Source organism: Hyaena hyaena, unplaced genomic scaffold, assembly GCF_003009895.1.
Source record: "Hyaena hyaena isolate Hyena2069 unplaced genomic scaffold, ASM300989v1 scaffold_960, whole genome shotgun sequence".
In the NCBI taxonomy this organism is placed as follows: domain Eukaryota; kingdom Metazoa; phylum Chordata; class Mammalia; order Carnivora; family Hyaenidae; genus Hyaena; species Hyaena hyaena.
The window spans coordinates 56,773-82,634 of NW_024081589.1; the positions used below are offsets into that span (position 1 = coordinate 56,773).

Sequence of the window (25,862 nt, forward strand, 5' to 3'; positions counted from 1 at the left end):
AAGAAGGGCGGAAATGGTGGGGGAAAGGGAGAGAGGCAAACCATGAGAGACTCTTGAATGCTGACAAAAACTGAGGACTGATGGATGTGGGGGGGAGGGGGGAATGGGCATGGAGGAGGGCACTTTGGGGATGAGCACTGAGTGTTATGTAGAAACTAATTTGACAATAAACTATTTGTAAAAAAAAAAATGCAGGAAAAAAAAGAAAAAAAAAAGAAATATCATACTTGCAAAAGAAATGATACACCATGAAGGAGAGTCACCAGGTGGCACAAAGAATAGAATTAGTATCCCCAAGAAATACTGATGAGAACTACTAGTCTTTTCTTGAGAGTGAAGTAAGGACATTTTCAGAAAAAAACTAAGAAAATTTGGCAATAATAGACTGTCACTAAAATAATTATTGAAAGATATACTTCAGGAAGAAGGTAATCGAAATCAGGAAGAAGGGGTGAACAGGAGGCAAGAACAGTGGATAAAAACTGATAAATGTGGGGAAATATAAATAGGTGTTAAGTATATAAAACAATAATAATGTTGGATACTATGGAGGTATGAAAACAAGCTGGCACCAAAAACATTGGAGCACAAAAACATCTAAGACAGTGAGGGACTATTAATATTTAAAGCCTTCTAAAGCTCTTGTATTGTTTGGGAGAAGTGTAGGGATATTGTCTGAATTTGGACATCATTAAGTCAAGTATAAATGTTTAAACATTTAAGAATATCGGCTTCTAGTCTCTGGCAATGGCAGCCTTGGTAATTCGATTCAACTCCCCTATTAAAGTAATGAAGTATACTGGATAAAATCTTTCAAAACCACTTTAAAAAATACTTATTTATTTTTGAGAGTGAGAGCACATGTGAGTGGGGGAGGGGCAGAGAGGGAGAGAGAGAATCCAAAGCTCCACTAACAGCACAGAGCCTTAATCCTGGGGCTTGGTCTCACCAACCCTGAGATCATGACCTGAGCTGAAATCAAGAGTTGGGCACTTAAACAACTGGGCCACTCAGGTGCCCCTTAAACTTTTTTTAATATGTTTTTTTAATGTTTATTTTTGAGAGAGAGAGAGAGTGTGCACGTGTGTGCTCACCAGTAGGGGAAGGGCAGATAGAGAGGGGACAAAGGATCTGAAGCACGCTCTGCGCTGACAGCACAGAGCCTGATGCAGAGCTCTAACTCATGAACCATGAGATCATGACCTCAGCCAAAGTCAGACGCATAACTGAGTGAGCCACCCTGGCGCCCCTCAAAACCATTTTAAAAGCACTGAAAAGCCAAGAGGACAAAGGTAAGTGCCCAGGCTAAATTCAGATGAAAGGTTATAACCAGACAGATAAGCAGAATATTGGTGCACCAAAGCCAATTTGCTCTGAGCGCATTTGCCTACGTTGCCCACCTGAGCATTGATTCAGCAGCTACACAGGGCTAGAGAGAGAGAAGTTAAGGCTTAGGGGCAGCCTAAGGTAGGAGTTTGATAGGAGAACTTCTCCACATTGAGCTGAGACCCCAATGGGCTACATCTGCTGCATAAGGGCCAACCAGAAGGAAACATGCACCTGTTCCTAACAATCCCAGAGAACTGTACTGAATGTCTGGCTGCCTTGGCAGCAAGTGGAATGCTCTTATAAAAAGGGGTAAAAGAGAGGAGGGAGTGCATACACCTTTTTGAATTACTGTTTTCATTTTCTTTGGGTAAATATCCAATAGTAGATTTACTGGATCTATGGTATCTTTATTTTTAATTTTTTGAGGCAACTTTATACCATTTTCTACAGTGGTTGTGCCAATTTACAATCCCACCAACTTACAGTTTACATTCCCACCATGAGGGTACCTTTTACCCCCCATTCTCACCAACTCCCGTTGTTTCTTATGTTTTTGATTCTGGCCATTCTCACAGGTGTGAGGTGATATCTTTTTGTGATTTTGATTTGCATTTCATGATGATGAGTGATGTTGAGTATCTTTTCATGTGTCTGTTGGCCATCTGTATGTGTTCTTTGGAAAAGTTTGATTCATGTCCTCGGCCCATTTATAATTTAAAATTTATTTATTTTTTAATGTTTTATTTATTTATTTTTTAAAAATTATTTTTATTTTTTTCCTTAAATAGTTTATTGTCAAGTTGGTTTACATATAATACCCAGTGCTCATCCCAACAAGTGCTCTCCTACGTGCCCATCACCCCCTTTCCGTCTCCCCCACCCCCGTCAGCCTTCAGTTTGTGCTCAGCATTCAAGAGTCTCTCATGGTTTGCCTCCCTCCCTCTCCCCAACTATTTTTCCCTTTCTTCTCCCGCATGGTCCTCCATTAGCTTCCTCCTAATCCACCTATATATGCAAACATATGGTATCTGTCCTTCCTGCCTGACTTATTTCACTCAGCATAACACCCTCAATTTCCATCATGTTGCTACACATGGCCAGATTCCATTCTTTCTTATTGCCATGTAGTATTCCATTGTATAGATAAACCACATCTTCTTGATCCATTCATCCATTGATGGATACTTAAGTTCTTTCCATGTTTTGGCTGTTGTTGAGAGTGCTGCTGTGAATATTGAGGTACATGTGCCCCTATGCATCAGCACTCCTGTATCCCTTGGGTAAATTCTTGGCAGTGCTACTGCTGGGTCATAGGGGAGTTCTATTGTTAATTTTTTGAGGAACCTCCATACTGTTTTCCAGAGGGACTGCATCAGCTTACATTCCCACCAACAGTGTAGGAGGGTGCCCATTTCTCCACATCCTCGACAGCATCTATAGTCTCCTGGTTTGTTCATTTTAGCCACTCTGACCGGCGTGAAGTGGTATCTCAGCGTGGTTTTGATTTGTAATTCCATGATGATGAGGGACGCTGAGCATCATTTCATGTGTCTGTTGGCCATCTGGATGTTCTCTTTGAAGAAGTGTATGTTCATGTCTTCCACCCATTTCTTTACTGAATTATTTGTTTTTCGGGTGTGGAGTTTGAGGAGTTCCTTATAGATATTGGATACTAGCCCTTTATCTGATATGTCATTTACAACTATCTTTTCCCATTCTGTCTATTGCCTATTAGTTTTATTGATTGCTTCCTTTGCCGTGCAGAAGCTTTTTATCTTGATTAGGTCCCAGTAGTTCAGTTTTGCTCTTGATTCCCTTGCCTTTGTGGACGTGTCAAGTAAGAAATTGCTGCGGTTGAGGTCAAGGAGGTTGTTTCCTGCTTTCTCTTCTAGGGTTTTGATGGTTTCCTGTCTCACATTCAGGTCCTTTAACCATTTTGAGTTTATTTTGGTGTGTGGTGTGAGAAAATGATCTAGTTTCATTCTTCTGCCTGTTGTTGTCCAGTTCTCCCAGCACCATCTGTTAAAGAGGCTGTCTTTTTTCCATTGGATACTCTTTCTCGCTTGGTCAAAGATTAGTTGGCCATACATTTGTGGGTACAGTTATGAATTCTCTATTCTATTCCATTGGTCTATGTGTCTGTTTTTGTGCCAATACCATACTGTCTTGATGATAACAGCTTTGTAGTAGAGGCTAGAGTCTGGGATCGTGATGCCTCCCGTTTTGGCTTTCTTCTTCAATATTACTTTGGCTATTTGAGGTCTTTTGTGGTTCCATACAAATTTTAGGATAGTTTGTTCTAGTTTTAAGAAGAATGCTGGTGTAATTTTGATTGGGATTGCATTGAATGTGTAGATTGCTTTGGGTAGTAATGACATTTTAACAACATTTATTCTTCCAATCCATGAGCATGGAATGTTTTTCCATTTCTTTGTGTCTTCTTCAATTTCCTTCATAAGTTTTCTATAGTTTTCATCTTACAGATCTCCTATATTTTTGGTTAGTTTATTACTAGGTATTTTAAGATTTTTTGTGCAATTGTGAATGGGATCCGTTTCTTGATTTCTCTTTCTGTTGCTTCATTATTGATGTATAAAAATGCAACCGATTTCTGTACGTTGATTTTGTATCCTGCAACATTGCTGAATTCATGGATCAGTTCTAGTAGGCTTCTGGTGGGAGTCTTTTGGGTTTTCTATGTAGAGTATCATGTCGACTGCAAAAAGTGAAAGTTTGACTTCTTCTTTACCAATTCTGATGGCTTTTATTTCCTTTTGTTGTCTGATTGCTGATGCTAGGACTTCCAGCACTATGTTAAGCAACAGTGGTGAGAGTGGACATCTCTGTCGTGTTCCTCATCTCAGGGGGTAAAGCTCTCAGTTTTTCCCCATTGAGGATGATGTTAGCTGAGGGCTTCTCATAGATGGCTTTTATGATGTTTAAGTAAGTTCCTTCTATCCCGACTTTCTCTAGAGTCTTTATTAAGAAGGGATGCTGTATTTTGTCAAATGCTTTTTCTGCACCTATCGACAGGATCATATGGTTTTTAGCTTTTCTTTCGTTAATGTGATGTATCACATTGATTGATTTGTGAATATTGAACCAGCCCTGTAACCCAGGAATAAATCCCACTTGATCTTGGTGGATAATTCTTTTTATGTGCTGTTGGATTAGATTTGCAAGTATCTTGTTGAGGATTTTTGCATCCGTATTCATCAAGGATATTGGCCTGTAGTTCTCTTTCCTTGCTAGGTCTCTGTTTGGGTTGGGAATCAGAGTGATGCTGGCTTCCTAAAATGAGTCCAGAAGTTTTCATTTGATTTCTATTTTTTGGAATAGCTTGAGAAGAATGGTATTAATTCTGTTTTCAATGTCTGGTAGAATTCCCCAGGGAAGCCATCTGGCCCAGGGCTCTTATTTGTTGGGAGATTTTGGATAACTGGTTTGATTTCTTCACTAGTTATGGGTCTGTTCAGATTTTCTATCTCTTCCTGTGTGAATTTTGGTAGTGAGTGTGTGTTTAGGAATTTGTCCATTTCTTCTAAGTTGTCCAATTTGTTGGCATATAATTTTTCATAGTATTCCCTCATAATTGCTTGTATTTCTGGGGGGTTGGTTGTAATAAGTCCTTTTCAGTCATGATTTTGCCTACTTGAGTGCTCTCTGTTTTCTTTTTGAGAAGTCTGGCTAGAGATTTGTCAATTTTGTTTAGTTTTAGAAAAAACCGACTCTTGGTTTCGTTGATCTGTTGAACTGTTTTTTTTTTTTGTTTGTTTGTTTGTTTCTATATTGTTTATTTCTTCCCTGATTTTTATTATTTCTCTTCTCCTACTGGGTTTGGGGTGCTCCTGTTGCTCTCCCTCTAGTTCCTTTAGGTGCTCTGTTAGATTTTGCACTTGAGCTTTTTCTAATTCCTTGAAATAGCCTGGAGTGCAATGTACTTTCCTCTTAGGACTGCCTTTGCCGCATCCCATAGATTTTGGATTGTTGTGTTTTCATTTTCATTTGCTTCCATATATTTTTTCATTTCTTCTCTAATTGCCTGATTGGCCCATTCGTTCTTTAGTAGGGTGTTCTTTAACTTCCATGTTTTTGGAGGTTTTCCAGACTTCTTCCTGTGATTGATTTCAAGTTTCATAGCATTGTCATCTGAAAGTGTGCATGGCAGGGAAAGAACTTGAATTTTAAAAGGCTTGTAAAGGGGCACCTGGGTGGCTCAGTCGGTTAAGCGTCCGACTTCGGCTCAGGTCATGATCACACAGTTCATGGGTTCAAGCCCCCCATCGGGCTCTGTGATGATAGCCAGCTCAGAGCCTGGAGCCTGTTTCAGATTCTGTGTCTCCCTCTCTCTCTGACCCTCCCCTGCTCCCGCTGTCTATCTCTCTCTCTCAGAAATAAAGAAAACATTTTAAAAATTTGAAGTAATATACAATGGAATACTACATGGCAATGAGAAAGAATGAAATCTGGCCATGTGTAACAACATGGATGGAACTTGAGGGTGTTATGCTGAGCGAAATAAATCAGGCAGAGAAGGATAAATACCATATGTTTGCACGTATAGGAGGATTAGGAGGAACTTAACGGAGGACCATACGGGAGAAGAAGGGGAAAAATAGTGGGGGAGAGGGAGGGAGGCAAACCATGAGAGACTCTTGAATGCTGAGAACAAACTGAGGGCAGATGAGGTGGAGGGAGGGGACGGGGGTGATGGGTATGGAGGAGGACACTTGTGGGGATGAGCACTGGGAGTTATATGTAAACCAACTTGACAATAACCTATTTATAAATAAATAAATAAATAAGTTTGAAGTAAGAATGAAAGGGTTGTACAATTTAATTTCTACATTAATGATTGTTTGAATATACAAAGTATCAAATATAAACAGTAGTGTAGCAAGAAAATCAATTGGCAGAAATAATCACTCAGCCAGTAGAGATAATTAAGACCACCATTTGAAAGATCGTCTATACACAAAGAATGAAAAAAATATTGCTACAACATTTTACAGCACACAACTAAATTCAATCCCAATTCATTCCTATTACACTTCTTTCTGCTTTAGTATTAGTGGGCCCACATTACTCCCTGTGAATACACTGTGTTTATTATGTGAACTATCACAGGCAGGGAATGTCTTAGAACGCCAACACCTACAATAAGCTGCTTTAGTGAGACCCAAATCTTCAATGTTTATTTCATTTACCACTTTGGGATTTTCCTTTTGTATTTTAAGATTAATCAAGCTGTTCTATTGTTTTTCCTTTGGGAGAAATGTACGAATTGCAAAGTAGCCAAGTAGTGCAAGTACACCAAGAAAAGGCAATAACCTAAGTCATTCTGAAACTGTGAGTTGGGTGAACCTGGTAATGCTCTCGGGGATGGGAGCCGCTCTAGGTACATGGAGAGCTGTACCTTCCTGTTGTGGGCCACGCTCTCCAGGTCCATCCTTGCCAGCAGCATCCACTCCTCCCAGAGTCCCTGCTGATCTCCAGTCGGAATTTCTGCGCCTGCTGCCCCAAGAACAGAAGTGGCGGGCAGGGCACATTGCTGCCTGGGTCCCACCACAGGCAGGCCTCTGCCCATTTTTAAATGAGATTATATTTTTTTAATATTTATTTATTTATTTTAAGAAAGAGAGAGAGGGGGCAGGAGGAGAAGGCAGAGAGGAGAGATACCATCCCAAGCAGGCTCCAAGCTTTCAACGTGGAGCCCACATGGTCCTCGATTCCACGAATTGTGAGATCATGATCTGAGTCGAAATTGAGTCAGCCACTTAACCGACTGAGCCACCCAGGCGCCCCAGATTATTTGGTGTTTTTTTTTTTTTTTTTTTTTTTTTTTTGGTGTTGAGTTGTATACGTTCTTTATATATTTTAGATATTAACGCCTTATCAGATCTATCATTTACAAACATCTTTTTCCATTCAGTAGGTATATTTTGTGTTTTGTTGATAGTTTCTTTGTCTGTGCAGAAGCTTTTCACTATATGCATTGCAGCACTATTTACAATAGCCAAGATATGGAAGTAGCCCATGTCCATTGATAGATGAATGGAAAAAGAAGATGTGGTATGTGTGTGTGTATACACACACACACACACACACACACATACACACACACAATGGAATGTTATACAGCCATAAAAAATGATGAGATCTTGCCATTTGCAACAACATGGATGGACCTAGAAAGTATTATGCCAAGTGAAATAAGTCAGGCAGAGAAAGACAAATACCATATGATTTCACTTATATATGGAATCTAAAAATCACAACAAATGAATAAACAACAGAAGCAGACCTATAAACACAGAGAGCAAACTGATGGTTGGCAGAGGAGAAGAGAGTGGGGGATGGGCAAAATGGGTGCTGGGGAGAGGGAGATACAGGCTTTCAGTTGTGGGAATGAATAATTCATGGAATAAAAGATACAGCATAGAGAATACTGTCAATGGCATTGTACACAGATACACATATATATTCCTTACATCTTAGTATTAATACAGTTTTTTAAAGCCTAGTTAGAATAATGACTACAGTCTATAAAGCAAGTCTCAAGAAATACCACAGCATTAGTTTAATTCAGACTACCTTCCCTGATTACGATGAAATTAAGTTAGAAATAAAAAGCAACAATAACCACAAAAATGTTAAAAGAATTTCTTGGAGGAGTGCCTGGTGGCTCAGTCAGTTAAGTGTCCAACTTCAGCTCAGGTCATGATCTCATGGTTCACGAGTTTAAGCCTCATGTTGGGCTCTGTGCTGTCAGCTCAGAGACTAGAGCCTGCTTCAGATTCTGTGTTTCCCTCTTCCTCTGCTCTTCTCCCACTCATGCTCTGTCTCTCAAAAATAAATAAACATTAAAAAATTTAAAAAGTTTCTTGGAATGTTTAAAAACACTTTTAAATAACTCATGGATTAAAGGTAAATCATAATGTGAATTAAAAAGTATTTAGAACTGAATGATCATATAGATATCAAAATGTATAGGATATAGTTGAAGCAGAACTTAAAGGGAGTTGCATGGCCTTGAAATCTTTTTATTAGAACACAAGCCTAAACTTTAAAAAATTTAAGCATCTGATTCAAGAAGTTAGAAAAGTAGCAACAAATTAAACCTAATGAAAGCAAAAGAAAAGGCATAATCTAATAAGATGATGAAGTGATGAAATAGAAAACAAGGATGCAAAGGAGAAGATTGATAAAATCAAAACTTTATCCTTTGGAAAGAGAAACCTCTGTCAAGATTGAACAAGAAAACAAAAGAGTAGGTGTAAGTGAATAATATTGAGAATGAATAGAGGGACAAAACTGCAGATACTACAGAGATTTTTTAAAATTTAATTTAATTTAGGGGTGCCTGGTTGGCTCAGTCAGTTGAGTCAGACTCTTGATTTCAGATGAGGTCATGATCTCACAGTTCATGAGTTCAAGCACCGCATCAGGCACTGTGCTGACAGTGTAGAATCTGCTTGGGATTCTCTCTCACCCTCTCTCTCTGCCCATTCCCTGTGTGCTCTCTCTCTCAAAAAGATAAACTTATAAACATTTTTAAAAATTATATTTAATTTAATTTTTAAGTAGGCTTCACACCTAATGCAGAGCCCAGTGCAAGGCTTGAACTCACAACCATGAGATCAAGACTTGAGCTGAGATCAAGAGTCAGACACTTAACTGACAAGTGCCCTGACAGAAATTTTTATTTTTATTTAATTTTATTATTTTAAATGTTTTATTTTTGAGAGAGAGAGTGTGAGTGGGGAAGGTGCAGAAAGAAGGGGACAGAGGATCTGAAGCAGGCGCCACACTGATAGCAGAGAGCCCGATATGGGGCTAGAACTCATGAAACATGAAATCATGACCTGAACCAAAGTCGGAGGCCCAACTGACCAAGCCACCCAGGCTTCACTATTTTATTTTTAAAGTTTGTTTGTTTCTTTGTTTGTTTTAAGTTTATTTTTTGAGGGAGCATGCATGCACAAGTGGGGGAGGACCAGAGACAGGGGAGTGAGAGAGAATCTCAAGCAGGCTCCACACTGTCGGTGCAGAGCCTTGATGCATGGCTCAAATTCATGAACATGAGATCATGACCTGATCCAAAATCAAGAGTTAGACGCCTAACTGACCGAGCCGCCCAGGAGGCCCCAACAGAGAGTTTTAAAGAATTTTAAAATATGACATATTTTAAAATAATTTAAAAATACTACAAACAACTTTCTACCAAATACATATTATAGATGAAATGAGCAATTTTCTAGAAAAATATAACTTTGCAAAACTTATTTAAGAAGAAATAGAAAGCCTAAAAAATATACAAATTTTAAAAAGTTGAATCAAAAAAATTTTCTTTTTTTTAAGTTTATTTATTTTGAGAGAGAGAGAGAGAGAGAATGAGTGATCAGGGGAGGGACAGAGAGAGGAGAGAGAGAATCCCAAGCAGGCTCCTGCAGTGTCAGCATAGAGCCTGATGTGGGACTCGATCTCACGAACCCACGAGATCATGACCTGAGCCGAAATCTAGAGTTGGTCGCTTAACTGACTGAGCCACCCAGGCGCCCCTAAAAAAATGTTTTCTAAGGTAAGATCTACCAAACCTATGTAAAGCAAACTGTTTCAGGAAATGTAAAAAAGAGGAAACATTTCCACAACATTGTATGCAATTGATATATAATCTTTATGGAGAATAACCAATCTCACTTACAAACTTAGATACAACAATCCTTAAAATGCTAGCAAACCAAATTAGCAATACATATGAAAAAGATATATCATGATCAAGTTTTATTTTTCTCAAGATTGCAAGTATGGCTTAATATTAGAAAATTGATTAGACTTCTGGTCAAAGATGGAGAGTTGAATTCCATATTAGCTTTTCCTCCCTCTTGAGACCTTACTAAATGGATAGTAAAGGAACTTTTAAAAGCAAAATACCCACAAAAACAAGGAAAATGAGAGTATGCAAAAGCAATAAAATTGGGGGATCTAGAAAGCAGCTCAGTTTTCAACTCCAACATGTAAAAGATTTAGAAGTTATCACTCCCATCCTTACAACAGGAATGCTGGGCCAACTGAAAATAGACAATTTTCTTAGACTCATTGGAAAACTGAAGTCACAGGGCAAACTGCTACCTTGAAATCTGGAGACACAGGCAGATACAAAGAAATTCAGTACCTGAGATGTACTTATCTGATGTAGAAACCAGTATAAGCAATAGAGTTAAGGCCACATACTTGACTAGTAATTTGGACATATTGTTGGAAACTGTGGACTGGTGCACGTGCACACACACACACACACACACCCCCCACAGAGGTAATATAGCATATATGTATCTCTATATGCCTATCTATATCTATATCATCTATCTATATCTATATCTATATCTATATCTATATCTAATCTATATCTATATCTATATATCTATATCTAGAGAGGGATAGCCTGTTAACCCTGATTCTTTGAATAACGCTACTAATACAAAGGCAGAAGAAGTATTTGAAGCTATTTGAAGCTGTAATGGGCCAAAATGGTCCAAAATTAATGAAGCTGTAATGGCCCAAAATGGTCTAAAATTAATGACAGACCCAAAACTACAAATCTGGAAAGCTCAGAGAACACCAGCAAGATAAACACCAAACAAAGCAAAATAAAACACAAAAAACCCACACTTAACTTCAGAAAACTAAAGAGAGAAAATCTTTTTTTTTTTTTTTTAAATTTTTTTTTATGTTTTATTTATTTCTAGGAGAGAGAGACAGCGTGAGCAGGGGAGGGTCAGAGAGAGAGGGAGTCACAGACCGAAAGAGGCTCCAGGCTCTGAGCTGGCAGTCAGCACAGAGCCCGACGCGGGGCTCGAACCCACGAACCGTGAGATCATGACCTAAGCGAAAGTCGGACGCTTAACCGACTAAGCCACCCAGGCGCCCCTAAAGAGAGAAAATCTTAAAGGAAGACACAGAAAGCAGATAGATGAGTGATCATGGTAACTGACTTAATAGTCCCAAGAAAGAGGAATCCTAAAAATGGTCGTGGAGCAAGTAGAGAGGCAATCCCATTTTACACAATGAGGTTCTCAAAAACTCTTAGGAATTGATGGCATCAATAACCTCTGAAAGTAAGGGTGATGGTGAGATTAAAAATAGGAGTCTTGGTTAAAAAATGGTTTAAGAAGCAGTTAGTGTGCAAAGAAAAGCCAGGGAGCCAATGATTTCACCAGCAAATTCTACCAGATGTTCAAAGGAAAATTAGGGAATGATCTTTCACAAGTCTGCAAAATACAAGAGGATGGAACACTTCCCAGCTGATTATATGAAGCCTATATTACCCTCATACCAATGCCAGACAAAAACGTTACAAGAAAACTGTAGACCAATATACTTTTTGAAAATAGATGTGAATCTCAACAAAATGCTAATAAACTGAGTCCAGCAGCATATTAAAAGGATTATAAACCATGACAAAGTGGCATTTGTCCCATGGTGCAAGGTTGAATCGACATGAAAATAATTCAGTGGGGGCACCTGGATGGCTCAGCCAGTTAAGTGTCTGACTTCGACTCAGGTCATGGTCTCGCAGTTTGTGAGTTCAAGCCTCACGTCAGGCTCAGTGCTGACAGCTCAGGGCCTGGAGCCTGAGTCAGATTCTGTGTCTCCCTCTCTCTCTGACTCTTCCCCACTTGCACTCTGTCTCTCTGTCTCTCTCTAAAAAAATGAATAAACATTTTAAAAAATTTTAAAAAAGAAAATCAATCAATGTAATACATCCTATTGATAGAATGAAGTGAAAAAACTCCATGATAATTTCAACAGATGCAAGTAAAGCATTTGAAAAAGCCAGAGAATAACAAGAGTTGACAAAGATATGGAGAAATTGGAACCCTTATACATTGCTGGTTGGAATATAAAATGATGCAGCTGATTTGGAAAATAGTTTGGCAGTTCCTCAAAAAGTTGAAGACAGAGTTATCATATAACCCAGCAATTCCACTTCTAGGAATATACCCAAGAAATATGAAAACATGTGCACACAAAAACTCATATATAGATGTTTATGGCAGAATGATCCATAATAAGCCCCAATCCAGAAACAACCCCAATGACCCTAAACTGATGAATGGAAAACAAAATATGGCCTATCTATACAATGGAATATTATTCAGCTACAAAAGGAATGAACTATTGATACGTGCTACAACATAGGTGAATCTTGAAAACATTACGAAGTGAAAGAAGCCAGACACAAAATGCCATGCATTGTATGATTCCATGTATATGAAATGCCCATAATAGGCAAATCCATAGAGTCAGAAATTAGGTCAGTGGTTGCTTTGGGCTAAGGGGAAGGGGGAATGAGAGTGAATGCTAAGGGACAGGGTTTCCTTTGGAGGTGATAAAAATGTTCTGGAATTAGATAATGGTAATTGTTGCATAATCCTGTGAATATACTAAAATCCTCCAAATTGTACACTTTAAAAGGCTGAGTTTTTTATAGTAAGTGAATTTTATCTCAATTTAAAAATGTTGATTATAATAATAGAATCTTTCTTAAATAGTTGTGAGGAATCAAAGAGATAATGCATGTATCTAGAATCTTTAGTACAATTCGTGACATTGTACTAATGTGAGCCTAAGGGCTCAATAAAATAAAGGGTCAGTTATTTCCCAAAAAAAGAAGAAGCAGACTCAGAACCTGCCTTGTTTCCCCATCTTCAGCCATACAACTTCCTCTCCCCCACATCAGCAGAAGAGTTGAAGATTTACTCTTTGGAAAGGATTGAAAAGTGATCTCTAAACTAGGAGACAAAACACAGTTGAGGGTGGGGCTGATATTCTGAAAATAGAGGGTTAAGTGAAATTTGACAAAACAAATGACCCACTTAATTGCAAGGAAGGTGAAAAAATGTTATGTGCCCAGTTATATTTGGATGAGCCAAACTAACAGTCTCTGCCACAGGGTTAAAACTCACAAAGATATCTCCTTGATGTAGTCAGGCTTTTCTAAGACCTCTTTCTGACTAGGCCTCATCCTTGGGCCCTGTCTTTGGCCCGTCTAGTCCTCTTTTAGAAAGAATCCTGCTCAGTCAGTTCAGAGACAATCCCTCAGCCTATCTTTTTTTTTTTTTTTAATTTTTTTTAATGTTTACTTATTTTTGAGGGAGAGAGAGAGACAGAGCATGAGTAAGGGAGGGGCAGAGGGAAAGGGAGACACAGGATCTGAAGCAGGCTCCAAGCTCTGAGCTCTCAGCACAGAGCCCCATGTGGGGCTGGAACCCACAGACCGTGAGATCACGACCTGAGCCGAAGTCGGACGCTTAACTGACTGAGCCACCCAGGCGCCCCCCCCATCTCTGTTCCATACTTCAGTATTCTTGACACTATCACAACAGCCCTGAATAGTCTTCATTACCATATTAGCAAATGTCAAAACAATTTTTCTTTAACAATATCAAAATAAAATAACATGAGTTGAAAGTGGTTACCTCTGAGGAGTGGGAAGTGGGTGAAAGCTAGAGAGGAATGTAAGTCTTATAGAACTAATTCAATGTCTGTATAATTTTGACAAGACATAAAGCTAAATTTAAAAATTATTTAAAAGAAGGGGCTTCTGGGTGGTTCAATTGGTTAAGTGACCAACTCTTGGTTTCGGCTCAGGTCATGCATGATCTCATGGCTTTGTGAGTTTGAGCCCTGAGTAGGGCTCTGGGCTGGCAGCAAAGTGCCTGCTTGGAATTCTCTCTCTCCCTGTCTCTCTGCCTCTCTCTCCCCCACTTGCACTGTCTCTGTCTCTCTCAAAATGAATAAATAAACTTAAAAAATTATTTAAAAGAACTCTATAATAACTCATCACATTAACAAATGAAAGGAAATAATATGAATAAATAAATTAACATATTTAATAAAATATGATGCTATTCAAGATTTTTTTCATTTCAAAGAGTAGAGGAATTTTCCTTAACCTGATAGAGCACCCAAAATCTACAGCACACATTATACTTGGAAATGAAATGTTAGAAGCATTTTCTTTAATGTCAAAAGTGAGACTAAGATGATTTTATAACTCTATTTTATATTTACATTACACTGAGGGGTTCTAACCAGTGTAATAAGACAAGGAGAAAAAGGTATAAGGGTTGGAAAAGAGGAAACAAAATTCTCATTATTTTAAAGATTAACTAGTTTAACCACTTATCTTAGTGTTCCCCTAAAAGCAGAGCCTATAGGATTTAGAGCAGGTAGTTTACTTGTGGGGATGAGCACTGGGTATTATATGGAAACCAACTTGACAATAAACTATTTGTAAACAAAATATAATAATATAATAATAAATAATAATAAAAAAATAAATAAAATATGGTATATCCATAAAAAAAAAAGAAGCAAGTAGTTTATTTGAGAAGTAATCCAAAGAAGCACAAGTGAGGAAGTGAGGAAATTATATGAGAATGAGAGAAAAGCCAATACAAGATGTATTAATGAGCTGGTTACCACTGTGCATATCTGGGGATCAGGTTCACCAGGACCCTCTGAGAAACCATGTGGCACATGTGTCATACCATCCTGCTGAAGGACAGGGAGACTAGAGCATTTCTCCACTGTCTCCTTCTACTCATTGGTTGAATCTTAACCCCCACTCCCAGGGAGAGGTGTTATTCCCTCTACAACCTTTCCAGTGGTGCCCCCAAGATCTTGTATTGCTGGAAAAAACTGCCACGCAGAGAAGCAGAGACCCTCATGCCCTTCAGGTGGGAAGCAGTCATCTTGACAAAATTTTTCTACTATAGTTGTAGATGAACTCAGAGATGGGCCAAGTGGTATGGGACAGACATTAACATTACCCCATTCAAGAGAATTTATAAGAGAATATTGGAACTAATGAAAGAGAGTTCAACTGTGTGGCTGGAGATAAGATCAGTGTACAAAATTAAGCATGCCTACATACCAACAATCAGCCTATTAGAAATATTTATTTCAAATAAAATTTGAAGCAAATTAACAAAAATCCCCACAGGTTTTTTTTTCATGTAACTAGAAAAACAAATTTTTGGATGCATATGGAAAAACAAAGAGCCAAGGACAGCCAAGACAATTTTGAAGGAGAAGAGGTATAGGACATAGACAAATAGATCAATGGAGCAGAATAAATAATCCAAAAAAAAAATCCACATATATATGGAAACAGGTATTCAACAGGGGCAGCATTACAAATTAGTGGGTAAAAATAGATCATTTAATAAATTTGATGAGGCAATTGGATACCCACATGGAAAATTTTAATTCAGCCAGCACTCAATGTCATAACCATCCAAAAGACTTTCAAATAAAGACCTGTGAAGAACAGAACTTTAAAACTTTCAAAAGATAATATAGGAGATGTGGAGAAACGGGCACCCTCCTACACTGTTGGTGGGAATGTAAACTGGTGCAGCCCCTCTGGAAAACAGTGTGGAGGTTACTCAAAAAATTAACAATAGTATTCCCCTAGGACCCAGCAATAGCACTGCTAGGAATTTACCCAAGGGATACACGAGTGCTGATGCATAGGGGCACAGGGACCCCAGTGTTCATAGCAGTACTCTCAACAATAGCCAAAACATGGAAAGAGCCTAAGTGTCCATCAACAGACGAATGGATCAAGAAGATGTGGTTTATCTATACAACAGAATACTACATGGCAATGAGAAAGAATGAAATCTGGCCATGTGTAGCAACATGGATAGAACTTGAGGGTGTTATGCTGAGCGAAATAAGTCAAGCAGAGAAGGACAGCTACCATATGTTTGCATGTATAGGAGCATTAGGAGGAAGTTAACGGAGGACCATGGGGGAGAAGAAGGGAGGAAATATGGAGGGGAGAGGGAGGGAGGCAAACCATGAGAGACTCTTGAAACCATGAGAGACTCAGCTGAGAACAAACTGAGGACTGAGGGTGTGGGGGGGAGGGGAAGAAGGGAGATGGGCATGGAGGAGGGCACTTATGGGGATGAGCACTGGGTGTTATATGGAAACCAACTTGACAATAAACTATTAAGAAAAAAAGAAAATATAGGAGAGCATTATAACCTGAGGACTTCCTAAATAGAACAAAAGTAGGAAAAAACACAAAGAAAAATATTTTAGATATAACTTGAAGCCAACAAAATCTTATTTATTTTATATATGAATTCTATATACATTTTCTCTATACATTTATATATAAATTCTATCAGTTCCTTGAAGAATAAAGTTTTGTTTATTATTTTAAGAGCAAATTCTGTTAATTTTATGTAGCCCTGTTAATTTTATGTCAAAAAACAATTAAGAAATTTCAAATAGTTAAATGGGATATAGGTTGGCCTTTAATATCAATATTAAGAGAACATATTAGCTAGACAATTTTAGGAAAGGCCTTATATGCTTTTTGAACTAACAGATGTATATGTTATTTTACATAGTAATCCAAGGTACAGTAACAGATATTTGATTATATAATAATTTTATTATACAAAGATAAGAGTTGTTTGCCTATAGAGGATTAATAACGTTAAAATAAGTTTTAAAATTATATTTAATATTTAGTTGCTGAATTCCATTTAGACTATAGATCTTTTAAGAAAAAGCCTCATTTGAGAAGTCCTCATATCTTGTGAGATTCCATCTTTTTATGCTATAAAAGCAAAATGTCAAAATTTCATATGATGGAAAAATTCCAAAATCTTGTACAACATCCATGATAAATCTTTAGTTTGGACTTAATAAAGATTATAAAGAGATCAAAAAAAGGGGAAACGTTTGGAGAAAACTGAGAAGCCCCCACACCAAATATCTCATTCTTTCATCGACCTCAATTGAAAGTGAGTAGGGGTGCCTGGGTGGCTCAGTTAGTTAAGCGTCTGACTTTGGCTCAGGTCATGATCTCATGGTGTGAGTTCAAGCCCCATGTCAGGCTCTGTGCTGACAGCTCAGAGCCTGAAGCCCGCTTTGGATTCTCTGCCCCTCCCTTGCTCTCTCTCTCTCTCTCTCTCTCACAAAAATCAACATTAAAATATGAAACAAAAAGAGTGAGTATTTAATACTGAACATCATAGGCACTCTAGCTAGCATAGGAGTCCAGCTGCTGATGGTGCTGAGAAATTCGTATTCTTGCATTCTGTCAAATTGTTAAAATCCCGTAATAAAATTGTGATTATAAAAATGCTTCCTGATAAAATTTCAGAATTATTCTTGTATTCCAGGAGTCTATTCTATAATAATGATATTCAGCTTTGGCCTTGACATTGACTGAATGTCATTCATATGTGCTCTGTGTACCTCTATTGTCCAGAATATAAAAATCTCATTCCCTTTTTTACAAATGTTTATTTATTTAATTTGAGAGAGAGAGAGAATGCATGCTAGCGGGGGAAGGGCAGAGAGACAGAGAGAGAATCCTAAGCAAGCTCCCTGCTGTCATCATAGAACTTGACTCAAGGCTTGATCACACGAACCGGGAGATCATGACCTGAGCTGAAACCAAGAGTCGGCCGCTTAACTGACTGAGCCACCCACACCCCCCAAAAAATCTCTTTTTTTAATTTTTTTTTAATGTTTTATTTATTTCTAGGAGAGAGAGAGAGAGAGAGACAGCGTGAGCAGGGGAGGGTCAGAGAGAGAGGGAGTCACAGACTCTGAAACAGGCTCCAGGCTCTGAGCTGGCAGTCAGCACAGAGCCCAACGTGGGGCTCAAACCCACGAACCGCAAGATCATGACCCAAGCGAATGTCGGACGCTTAACCAACTAAGCCACCCAGGGGCCCCAAAAAATCTCTTTTATAAAACAATCATAAGGATGCACAAGCCAATGAAAAAAATGAGCAACAGATGAATAGGTAATTTGCAGAAAAGGAGACCCAGATGGATGATATTCAATTTTATTCACAGTTCGGAAATGCACATTAAACAATATTGATTTACCATTCTCATACTCATCAGATTGGAAAAATTTTAATGTCTGAAAAAATAACAAGTTGGCATTGGCAAGGATGTTAGAGTAACAGGGATTTTAATATACTGCTGGTTGGAGTATATATTGGCACCACTTTAGAGAGCAGTTTGGAGGGTGTTTTTTTTTTTTTTTTTTCTCTCTCTCTCTCACAGATTTTGAAAGGGACATGGTACTAGCCAGCTACTGCACTTCTAGGCATAAACCCCAGAGAACTCTTGCACAGACAGTATTGTTTTTTATATTAAAATTTCCACCAGTGAGGGAATGGATGAGCAAATGTTGATATGTTAACACAATGGAATGCTTTATAGAAGTGAAAATCAATTAGCTTGATCTATATGTACCACCTGGATAAATCCTACAAACATAATATTGAGTAAGAAAAAAAAAGCAAGTTTGGAGGTGATACATAGAGTTTAATGTCATTTATGTAGACTTAATTTTTTAATGTTTATTTTTGAGAGAGAGAGAGAGAGAGAGAGAGATCACAAGCAGGGGAGGGGCAGAGAGTGGGGGACACACAGAATCCAAAGCAGACTCCAGGCTGTCAGCACAGAGCCTGAAGCAGGGCTCGAACTCACAAACCACGAGATCATGACCTGAACCAAAGTTGGATGCTCAACTGACTGAGCCACCCAAACACCCCTGTAGATTTTAAAAATATACCAAATAGTACAGTTTTTATGGACACATCCATATAGTAGATGTATAGAAACATTAATAAGAAGAATACAAATTAATTTCAAAATAGTGATTACCCTGGAGGAGGGACAGAGGGGAAGGGATCTGAAAGGAGTATAGAGGGGGCTTCATTTGTATCTGGAACATTTTATTTCTTTTAAAATTTTTTAAATTTATTTATTAATTATTATTTTTTTACAAATTTTCTTTTTTCTTTTATAGTTTATTGTCAAGTTGGTTCCCATATAACACCCAGTGCCCATCCCCACAAGTGCCCTCCTCCATGCCCATCACCCCCTTCCCTTCTCCCCCACACCCATCAGTCCTCAGTTTGTTCTCAGCATTCAAGAGTCTCTCATGGTTTGCCTCCCTCCCTCTCCCCAACTATTTTTTCCCCTTCTCCTCTCCCATGGTCCCCTGTTAAGTTTCTCCTGTGGAACATTTTATTTCTTTAAAATTTTTAAATGTTTATTTATTTTTGAGAGACCGAGAGACAAAGCATAAGCTGGAGAGCAGAGAGAGAGGGAGACTTAGGATCCGTAACAGGATCCAGGCTCTGAGCTGTCAGCACAGAGCCTGATGTGGGGCTTGAACCCAAGAACTGTGAGATTGTGACCTGAGCTGAAGTCCGATGCTCAACTGACTGAGCCACCCAGGCACCCCTGGCACAGTTTATTTCTTTTTTTTTTTTTTTAATTTTTTTTTTTAATGTTTTATTTATTTCTAGGAGAGAGAGAGAGAGACAGCGTGAGCAGGGGAGGGTCAGAGAGAGAGGGAGTCACAGACTGAAACAGGCTCCAGGCTCCGAGCTGGCAGTCAGCACAGAGCCCGACGCGGGGCTCGAACCCACGAACCGCGAGATCATGACCTAAGCGAAAGTCGGACGCTCAACCGACTAAGCCACCCAGGCGCCCCATTGGCACAGTTTATTTCTTAAAAAAATAATTTATACAAACATGCCCCAAATAACAAAATTTAGGGCACATAGGTATTTGTCCTAGCATTCTGTGCACTTTCTATGTGTTTGAACTATTTCATAATAAAAGCATCATTTATTGCTCTAATCCACCATCAGCAATGCCAAAAGACTGACAACAAACTGTGAAAAATAGTTACAACTCATATTACACCGGGCTTCTTTTTCTAAAATACAAAGAACTCCTATGAATCTATATGAAAAAGACCACAATAAAAATGTGGGCAAAGAATATTGACAGTTCACAGAGAAAGAAAAAAATTGCTCTTACACATAAATGATTCTCAACCTCAGTCATAATAACAGAAATGCAAATTAAGACTAAGTTGAGATGCCATATTTTAAATATCAGATTGGCAAGGATAAAAATAAAAATGTCTGCTAACTCACCAAATTGGCGACGATGTGGAGAGACAAGACAGAGAGATGTTGTCGGCAACTGTTAAACTAGTACAGCCTCTGTGTAGAGCAATTAGTCATCTATCAACATTGCATATTCACAGAGTTATACTAAACAATTTCATTTGTAGGAATTTATCCTACAGATATGCTTGCACACATGCAAAATGATGTATAAAGTTATTTATTGCAATATTGGATACAATCTAAATGTTCATCAACAGAGATCTGGTTAAATAAATTATGGCACCTATATACAATAGTCTAAAATGCAGTTATTAAAAAACAAATAAACTCGTTATGTATTCATATGAAATAATTGGCAAGACACAGTAAGTGAAAAAAAAGGAACGTGCAGAATAATAAGCATAAAATGCCACCATCACATGTGAATGTATTATCTATCCCAGTGATATGGTTTCAATTATGTAAGCCATGTATGTGTATGTTGTATTAATCTCTGTCCACAAACTCATGTGAAATAAATATAACTATATTTTCAATAATTCAATATAATTTCTGTCTCTGAACCCTCATTTCATCAGTAATACTATTTTGGATCTATCCCCATCTACCACTGAAATCCAGATATTTTAGATAGTGCCAACGTATTGGAGATTGGCGGTTGGTCCTCAATTATCTGTCCACATAGTTTGCCACTGAATAAAACTTGGGCCTCACAGTCCCATGAAGTCTGGTGGCTATCTGATGCTTTTATGCCATGTTGGGGACATGTAACTTTCATGATGCTGCATATGGCAACATCTGCTGAGATGTGCCACACAGCAATACAGAAGAAAAGTATGATCATGGCTGATTAAATGGATAGCTAGATGCATAATAGATAGATAACTACTATGTGCCAGACACTATACCGAATATGGGGTATATAGCAGGGAACAACTGTGAAAATCCCTGGTCCAAAGAGTCTGTATTCTAGAGGAAAAGGAGAAGCCTAACTCTGTGGTACCTTTTTTTTTTTGTTATTTTTTTTTTACACAAATAGTTTATTGTCAAGTTGGTTTACATATAACACCCAGTGCTCATCCCCACAAGTGCCCTCCTCCATGCCCATCTCCCCCCTCCCCCCCCACCCATCCCCATCAGTCCTCAGTTCCTTCTCAGCATTCAAGAGTCTCTCATGGTTTGCCTCTCTCCCCCTCCCCCACTATTTCCCCCTTCTTCTCCCCCATGGTCCTCCCTTAAGATCCTCCTGATCCTCCTATACGTGCAAACATATGATATTTGTCCTTCTCTGCCTGACTTATTTCGCTCAGCATAACACCCTCGAGGTCCATCCATGTTGCCACATATTTCAATAATAACACTGAATGTAAATGGGCTGAATGCTCCAATCAAAAGACATAGGGTAGCAGAATGGATAAAAAAACAAAATCCATCTATTTGCTGTCTACAAGAAACACGTTTTAGACTGGAAGATACCTTCAGATTAAAAGTAAGGGGATGGTGAAATATATATCATGCTACAGGAAGTCAAAAGAAAGCTGGAGTAGCTATACTTATATCAGACAAACTGGACTTTAAAGACAGTAATAAGAGATGAAGAAGGGCAGTATATAATAATTACAGGGTCTATCCATCAGGAAGAACTAACAATGATAAATGTCTATGCACCAAATATGGGAGCACCTAAATATTTAAAACAATCACAAACAGAAACAATCTTATAGATAAGAATGTGCTAATAGTGGGGGACTTTAATACTTCACTTACAGCAATGGATACATCAACCAGACAAAAAAATCACTAAAGAAAGAATAGACTTGAATGCAGTACTTTTATGAGAAGGCTGGAGTGAAGGTTGAAGCCCATCTTGCCAGTGAAGTCCCAGACAGGATTTGGGAGGTTGGTAGGAATGAGGAGACTGAAAACAGGGGAATGAATGATAGATCTGTGTACAGAACAGCTGAGTCTGTTGTCCTCCCACCCCCCCGAAATTCATATAAGCAACCGAACAAAAACTGGAAGGCTCTTTTACAAAGATATTGTGTAATAAAGGGGTTGAATCACATGAATCTGATGAATCAGAGGCATGGGCAGGGAAAAGATTGGGGGGAGAGCAATGGGAGCATTTCCTGGAGGGAGGAGTATTTTATCACTGATATTATTTAGAATTGTGATGCTTGGTGATAAAAAGCAGACTGACTTTTAGTTATTTATTTTTAATGTTTATTTATTTATTTTGAGAGACAAAGAGCGAACAGGGGAGGGGCAGAGAGAGAGGAAGAGAGAGAATCCCAAGCAGGGTCTGTGCTCAGTGCAGAGTCTGACTCAGGGCTTGATGTCAAAGAACTGTGAGATCATGACTTGAGCCGAAATCAAGAGTCAAGATGTTTAACCGACTGAGCCACCTAGGCGCCCTTATTATTATTTTTAAATTATCTAAAGGCAATACACCCCTTTAATGTCCTGTCACCCAGTGCAGAAAGCTGTTCCCACCACGTTTACCCTTGGTAAGGAATGATAAAGAGAGGAGAGATGTTTTCCTAGAACAAATAAGCTGGTATAATTTGAGATAGAGTATTTGATACAATAACCCTATGTCAAGGATGTGAGCTGCTTTATAGTGTTTTCAATAGGTAGCCAAGCCCATCAAAATATGAATGGTAATCAAAAAGGAACAAGTTTAAGACCTATGCATAGAAATTGGAGGGGGGAAATGAGGAAAAGAGGAAGGAACATAAGAAAAAGGCAAAAAGCAAACAAACAAAAGACCTCACAAACAAACAACCAACCAAAAAAGAAAAAAAGAAAAAGGCAAATGAAGAGCATACATAATTAGAAGGACTGACCCAGGAGGGACACCTGGGTGGCTCAGTCGGTTAAACATCCCACTTGGGCTCAGGTCATGATCTCACCCCTCGTGATGCTGACAGCTCAGAGCCTGGAGCCTGTTTTGGATTCTCTCTCTCTCTCTCTCTCTCTCTCTCTTTCGGCCCCTCCCCTGCTCGTGCTCTGTCTCTCTTTCTGTCTCTCAAAAATAAACATTAACAAATTTTTTAAAAAGGTTGATCAAGGTAACACTGGAAGTATTACAGATATCATGATGGTATATAGATATTATAACTATCATAATGGTATGTAGTTATTATAGGTATTATGATGGCTCTTTAAATGGGAAGCAAAAATAAGATAAAAACAGAGGGTGAGACAAACCATAGGAGACTCTTAAATACAGAAAACAAACTGAGGGTTGCTGGAGGAGTGTTTAGTGGGGGGATGGGCTAAATGGGTGATGGGCATTAAGGAGGACACTTGTTGGGTTGAGCACTGGGTTTTATATGTAAATGAGGAACCACTAAATTTTACTTCTGAAATCATTAATTCATTATATGTTAACTAACTAGGATTTAAAGTTTAAAAGTGTAAGTTAAAAAAAAAAGAGCACAATTAAGAAATATAAGAGCTCAAAGAAGATATGTAAGACAGTAGGAGACTAAGAAAATACGTTATGGGGCGCCTGGGTGGCTTCAGCTCAGGTCTCTTATGGTTCATGGGTTCAAGCCCTGTGTTGGGCTCTGTGCTGACAGCTAGCTCAAAGCCTGGAGCCTATTTCAGATTCTGTGTCTCCCTCTCTCTCTGACCCTCCCCTGCTCACGCTGTCTATGTCTCTCTCTCTCTCAGAAATAAATAAAAACATTAAAAAATTAAAAAAGAAAATACGTTATAAATCTCAAAACAAAATAGAAAAGAAAAATAAATTAAAAAGCCACATTAGATGCAAGCAAGCAAGCAATCAAACCCCACAAGTGAAAATATAGAAACATTGTGGAAAGGCTTAAGGAAATCACATGGAACAAAAAGAAAATATCAATAGCACTATGATGATAGAACTTCTTCATCCCACTTTAGATACGTAAGTGCTGGATAAATGGAAATAAAATATATACCTTTGTTCAGAATCAACAAACGGAAATCCCCAAGTACCAGAGACAAAAAGGGAAGGCAAAGTTAGATCAGTGACCCTGAGCTGAAACAGAAAATGACTTAGGAGGGTATCAGATTTTGGCATACACCAGCAGCAATAATGAAAGGGGGGGTCTGGTGACCCCTGTGGATCTCCATGATCCTTTCTAGGGTCCACAAAGTTAAAACTATTTCCACAATAATACTGAGATTTTATTTGAATTGGTCACTCTCTCTTCCTGAAGCTACTTGACCTATGGTATTACAACAGATTGATTGGAGATAGACTCCAGCTGTCTTCTATTAACCCAGACACTAAAGAGATTTGCAAAAATATAAAGCAATGAGATTATATGTTTTGCATATTTTGAAATAGTTATTTTTAATTACAAGTAGGTTATTTATGTAACATGTTTTCAGTGTTGTTTTTAAATGATTTAATAAATTAATATTTAACTTTTAATCACTTTTAACTTTCATTATGGCAAAAAATGATAGATATAACCCATATAAACAGGTACTATTTAGGATGCTTAATATTTTTTTCTATTTTTGTTTTGGAATTAACATATAGTAAAATTGACTTTGTTGTCATACAGTTTGGTGAATTTTAACATTTGTGTAGGTTCATGTAAACATCACCACAACCAGAATAAATTTTTTAAATGTTTTTTAGATTTATTTATTTCTGAGAGAGACAGCATGAGCAGGGGAGGGTCAGAGAAAGAGGGAGATACAGAATCTGAAACAGGCTCCAGGCTCTGAGCTAGCTGTCACCACAGAGCCCGATGTGGGGCTCGAACCCACAAACTGAGAGGTCATGACTTGAGCCAAAGTCCGACACTTAACCGACTGAGCCACCCAGGCGCCCCATAAGATTTTATTTTTAAGTAACCTCTGTACCCAATGTGGGGCTCGAACTTACAACCCTGAGATCAAAAGTTGCATGCTCCATCGACTGGGCCAGCCAGGTGCTTCCAAAACAGACACTTAACTATAGAGAACAAACTGATGATGGGGGGGGGGGGAATGAGTGAAATAGGAGATGGGGATTAAGGAGTGCACTTGTGATGATGAGTGATATATGGAAGTGTTGAATCACTATACTGTACACCTGAAACTAATATAACACTGTTTATTAATTATACTGAAATAAAAAAATAAAAAAGCCCTCCCCTTTGTGCTATCCTTTTGTCATTCTACCCCCCCCATAACTACTGATCTGTACCCTGTCACTATTGTTACACCTTTTTGAGAATGGAACGATATAATATATAATCTTTGAGGCTTAATTCTTTCAGCACTATGCCTTTGAGATCCATTCAGGTTGAGATCCATCAATACTAGTTCATTCTTTTTTATTGCCGAGTAGTACCAAAGTTTGTTTATCCATTCACCCGCTGAAGAACATTTGGGTTATTTCCACCTCGGGGCTATTACAAATCAAGCTACTATGAACATTTGTGTACAGGTTTCATGTGAATATTTCACTAAGGTAAATACCCAGGAATGAGACTGCAGGATCATATGGTGAGTATATGTTTAACTTTATTAAAAAAAAAAAAAAAAAAAAAAAAAAAAAAAAAA

The 25,862-nt window shown here is 38.3% G+C and overlaps 1 protein-coding gene and 1 pseudogene across 2 annotated transcripts in view; one reads left to right on the top strand and one right to left on the bottom strand.

Annotated features, from left to right (window-relative positions):
- The window catches only part of CLCN5 (chloride voltage-gated channel 5), a 256,472-nt gene that overhangs the window by 26,454 nt on the left and 204,156 nt on the right, over nucleotides 1–25,862 (top strand). The window lies entirely within an intron of this gene.
- LOC120223138 lies at nucleotides 6,375–6,778 on the bottom strand (annotated as a pseudogene).